The sequence below is a fragment of the Tupaia chinensis genome, unplaced genomic scaffold, assembly GCF_000334495.1.
Source record: "Tupaia chinensis unplaced genomic scaffold, TupChi_1.0 Scaffold000381_1, whole genome shotgun sequence".
NCBI classification, from domain to species: domain Eukaryota; kingdom Metazoa; phylum Chordata; class Mammalia; order Scandentia; family Tupaiidae; genus Tupaia; species Tupaia belangeri.
This window is the reverse complement of record NW_006159883.1, coordinates 784,476-790,194: the sequence shown is the minus strand read 5'-3', so window position 1 is coordinate 790,194 and position 5,719 is coordinate 784,476. Positions and strand designations below refer to the sequence as shown.

General features: G+C 34.3%; 1 pseudogene; it reads left to right on the top strand.

Annotated features, from left to right (window-relative positions):
- The window catches only part of LOC102493672 (charged multivesicular body protein 5-like), a 14,336-nt pseudogene extending 8,843 nt beyond the window's left edge, over positions 1-5,493 (top strand).
- The last annotated feature ends 226 nt before the right edge of the window (positions 5,494-5,719 follow it).

Genomic DNA, 5,719 nt, shown 5'->3' with positions numbered 1-5,719 from the left:
AGATAGTGTGAGAAGAGGGTGGGAAAGGACAGAGGGTCAGAAAGGGGTAAAAAGAATTCTAGGAACTAGAAATGGAAATTTTTTATAATAATATTGCATGATTAAGTCACTATGCAGTATATTCTGGATGGGAAATCACATTTTGTATGCTGTAATGATGCTTAGGGAAAGAATGTAAATTAAGTTACAAAAAAAAAGTCTCAGGAAAAAAAAAATTATTCAATGACTGCAGTAAGATATATAGCCCCAGCTAGCTGCTACTTTATGGGATGTGTAAAGTTAGACTTGTGTTCATAGAAATGTATATATCACCTGTGTTTGCTATGAAAATATTTAGATTAATTAAGGTCTTTAGTAATTCAATAAAATGTGAGGGGAAAACAGTATAGAAAGCAAACATAGATACAAGAGACAGTGTGGGAAGAGAGTGGGAGATGGCAGAGGGTAAGAGATAGGGAATCAAGGATGGGGGAAACAAAAGCAAAACATACAGAAAACAAGAAATGGAAAATTATTTGCTGACAATAACATGTTTGTTGATGTGCTTGATTGAGACAATATACAGTGTACTCTGGATGAAAAATCTCATTTTGTATGCTGTAATGATGTACAGTGAATGAATGCAAATAAATAAATTGAAATAAAATGAAAAATAACTAAGGGGAAAATAATTGTAAGAATAAAAACTAAATATTCAGTTTTAAATATGTTTAAGATATTGTGAAATATCTAAGCAGAAATGTGGAGTAGCAAGTGGGTTTGGAATTCAGCAGGTAACTCCTAAAGATATTAACTTTAGAGTCATGGGAGTATCTATTATGTTTATGAGCTTGGAAAAATATAAAATCTCCTAGGAGAGTGTAGAACAAGAAATTCTGCAATTCATCCTTGAAGGAGTCCACCATTTAGCATTGGAATAAAAGGGGGACTAAAGGAGATTAAACACTGGTTTCTAGAAAAAGTAGAATAAAAACTAGAAGAGCTTCAACTAGACTGGTGGGAAGTGTGTTCATGTTGGGTAAATTCATTTTATAAGCTATAATGATGTACAGTAATTGAATGTATAAAACAAAATAATAATAATAATAGTAAACAGAAGAGCTTCCACAGTGTTTTTCAGATAGTTCATCAGAGAGCCGGACATTGACCCAGAAATAAAAATCCCACAGTTATCTTTTATGATTATCAAGGAGAAAGTATGCTAAAGAGTGGAGGCTAAATTAGTATTTAGGTCAATCTGTTATCCAGATATACAAAAAAGGATCAATACCATCCAAGTAAATTGGTAACATCAGCAAATGGCAGAGTAGGGACCTTAAGTGGCCCATGCCTTCTCAGAAACACCAAAAACTCTGGGGAAAACTGTCAAGATCACCCAAACTGAAACTCTGGAAAACAGGCAAAAGGTTAACAGCAACCAAGAGAATATTTAACCAGGACAAAAATTACTAGAACATAATAAGAGAGCTTTTCCTTACCTCCCCCAAGACCCCACCACCACCACTGGCATGATGGTAGTCTTGAAGACACAGTCTGAGTCCCCTGTATGCCTACATGGTCCCAGAGCAAGTAAACTTGTTCCCAAGAAATCATATTTGTTTTTACCTTTCTGTGGTTTCCCTGAAGAACTGTTACAAGGAGCCTGCCTTTGCATTTCTTAACTTGTAACTCTCTCAGGGTGGAGGACATTCCTCAAAACACTGAAAACTAAATGAGCAAGTTGCAGCCATCTGAAATTAAAATCAACTAGCTAAAGAGTAGATCTGACAATAGTTAAAGAAGAAAAGCTAAGGAATGAGACTTTGAGAAACAAGGACTTAGAAAAGCTCCTGCTCATATCAGGGAATCTAGAAATCCCTGCACATGCTCAGGACAGGATGTAAATTCAACAAAGACCAGAGAACACCATAGGCTTTCACTTCCAACTGATTTTGAAGTTCAGTGTAAACAGAAAGTTTTTTAAAAAAGACTAATTTATAGTTGTAAATGGCTTAGCTAAGCACCAAGTAGGGTTCAACACATAGTCAATCTGCAAAAAACCTTGAAAGTTTCTCCTCTCATTCTCTTTCTCCTCCTCTTCCTCTTTCTTCTCTTCTTTCTCCCTTTTTCTCCTTTTCTTTTTGTTGCAGGCATTTATGTAAACCTCAGTCAAGCAACCAGCTGACAAGCTAAAGAAACAGAGGCTTCAGAGATCAATGAAGAATAAATTCTTCACAAAAATAACTTAGGGAAGTCACTAAACAAGCAAAAAATTATAACAAGGAAAGACAACACATTCAAGAGCAAAAGGAGAATTTTATTTCCAAGTCAATATTATAAGCACAAATTTTGAATGTTTAGTTTTCAATTAAGAATTATGATGCATTCACATATATAAGAAAATATGGCTCAGTGAAAGGAAAAATGAAAATAAAAGAAACTGTCCTTGAGGAAGCTCATACATTGGGCTTCCTAGACAAAAATCTTTAAACCAACTGTCTTTAAAATATTTAAAGACTAACGAGATCCATAGATTAAAAACGAAAAAGAAAACTAAAGGAAATAGAAGAAAAATGTCTCAAAACATAGATAATATCAAAATAAAGATAGAAATTATGAAGAGGAACCTAATAGAAATTATGCTGCAGAAAAATACAATAACAGAGGTGGAAAGTCACCATGGGGGCTCAACAACAGTGTTTTTGAGTGGACAGAAGAGTCAGCAGACTTGAAAATAGGTCAAATGAAATTATTCATTCTGAGGAGCAGAAGAAAAAATGAAGAAAAATGAACAAAGCCCAAGATACTCATGGGACACCATCAAATATACCAATATACATATAATAGGAGTTGTGGGAGAGAAGATAAAAGGGGAAGAGAGAATATTTGAAATAAATAAATAAATAAATAAATAATGGAAACTTTCCAAATTTAATGAAAGACATGAGTCTACACACAAGAAGCTCAATGAATTCAAGGAAGGATAAATGGAAAAATGTTTATACCAAATGTTTATACACACTGTAATCACAAAAATAGTGAAAGTCAAAGACAAGGAAAGTATTTCAAAAGTACCAAGAGTGAAGTATTTTATTGCATATGAAGGATTCCCAATCAAATTAACATCTGGTTTCTTAGCAGAAATCATGGAGGCCAGAAGTACTAAGATGACACTTAGCAGGCTGATAGGAAGAAAAAAAAAAAAACTAGCAATCAAGAACTTTATATCTGTCAAAACTATTCTTCAAAATTAAGATATGCCAAGAAAAACAAAAAATGCTGAGGCAATTTGAGAACTTCCCTGAGGAATTGCGTAGGATCAGGTGTCTTTACTAGTGAATACTACCAAATGTTTAAAGAGTTAGTACCAATTCTTCTCAAATTCTCTCACCCAATTTTTTTTTTAATATCCTAACTCCTATGAGATCAACATTACTTTGATACCAAAGACACTATAAGAAAACTATGCACCAATAACATTTAGGAAGAAAAAAATGCAAAAACTGTCAACACACTGAAAAAATTGTCAGCACATTGAATGTAGCAGCACATTAAAAAGATTATACATTGTAATCAAGGAATGCAAGGACATTCAACATACAAAAAAAATCAGTGTAATACACCACATCAATAAAATGAAGGGGGAAAACTCACACGATCATCTTATTTGTCAAATAAGTATTTGACAAAATCCAACACCTCCTTATCATAAAAAAAGCACTTAAGAATATAGGAAAACAACAAAAGGCATTTATGAACAGCTTATACTCGATGGTAAAAGCTTATCTCTAACATCAGAAACAAAACAAACATGCCCTCATTGCTACTTCTTACTCGACATTGTACTGGAAACTTTAGCCAGGGTGTATAAACAAGAAAAATAGATAAAATTTAAAGTTTTTAGGAAAATTTAAATTTCCTTACTCCTATGAGATCAGCATTACCTTGATACCAAAGATACTATAAGAAAACTATGCACCAATAACATTTAGGAAGAAAAAAAATGCAAAAACTGTCAACACACTGAAAAAATTGTCAGCAAACTGTGTCCTCTAGTAAATAGGAAAAGAAAAAAGAAATTGATCCAACAATTCCATACATTGCTGATTACAATGTGAAATAGTGTAGCTGCTATGGAAAACAGTTCTTCAATAAGTTAAAGATTGAATTAACCTAGGAATTTTGCTCCTAGGTAATTACCCAAAGTAACTGTAAACCAGTGCTTAAACAAAAGGTCTGTACACGGTAACACTATTGAAATAGCCATAAACAACCTAAAGGTCTATTGACTAATGAATAATTAAATAAAATGTGGCATATACATATAATGGACATTATTAATCTATAAAAAGATATAAAATACTGATATGTACTATAACAGAAATGAACTCTGAAAACAGTATGCTAAGTGAATGAAGCCAGTCACAAAAGGCCATACATTGTATGGTTCCATTTATACGAAATATTGAGAATGGTATAACCATAGAGAAAGAAAACAGATTATTAGTTGTTGAGGAGTGAGAGCAAGGAGAATAAAAAATGATTATTTAATGGTTTTCAATTTAAAATTACTAAAAAAATTTTAAGTAGTGGGACCAGCAGATGGCCTAGCAGTTACGTTGCTTGACTCCCACATAGCCAAGAGCAGTTTAAGTCCTGGACCTGGCAGCTTAAAATTCATGCTGGGTGCATGTGCATGTGTGCCCAAGATCCCGAGAGGAGAATGGAGAAGAAGGGATTGTGCCATGGCCACCCCCCGAGCCCCACCCGGGATGTGATTTCTCACTTGCTGTCTCTCTGTCTCTCTGGCAAGCACATGTGCCCAATAGCAAAAATCTCAAAAAAAAAAAACAAAAAAAATTCTGAAATTAGGGAGTGGTAATAGTTGCACAACATTTTGTGCAACTGTTAAGTAAATGCACCTAATGCTTCTGAATCACACATTTTAAACTTTTAACTCTTAAGTGATAAATTTTAGGTTATCCTAGAAGCATAAGGGTCAGATCAAGAAGATGAAAGAGGGTCCTGCAAAGAATATGGTTAAGCAGAAAGCCTTGTGGGTTTTAAAGCAAAAGCGGATGTATGAGCAGCAATGGGACAATCTCACCCAATAGTCATTTAACATGGTACAAGCCAATTACACCATCCAATCATTGAAGGACATCAAGACCACGGTCAATGTTATGAAACTGGGAGTAAAGGATATGAAAGCATACAAGTAAGTGAAAACTGACCAGACTGAGGATTTGCAAGACCAGCTATAGGATATGATGGAAGATGTAAATAAAATCCAAGAAGCACTGAGTCAGTTATGGCACTCCAGAATTAGATGAAGATGACCTAGAAGCAGAGCTGGATGCACTGAGTGATGAGTTTCTGGCTGATGAAGATAGTTCTTACTTAGATGAAGCAGCATCTGCACCTGCAATTCCAGAAGATATTCCCATTGACACAAAAAACAAGGATGGAGTCCTGGTGGATGAGTTTGGATTGCCACAGATCTCTGCTTCATAGATTCACATCATTCAAGGACATCCTAAAAATTAAACAAGTATTCAGGGACTAGGAAATATTTATCTTTACTATGTCAGATTTAGGTTTCTCCCCTTTCCTTGAGGGAAAGGTTAATTAACTTTTTTTATTCTTTTTTTCCATTAAGATCCTCATTGCTTGGGGGGGTGCTTTCTTTGTACTAAATTTGATTTCTTTTCTCTTATGAAAGATTAATGTACTTAAAAGT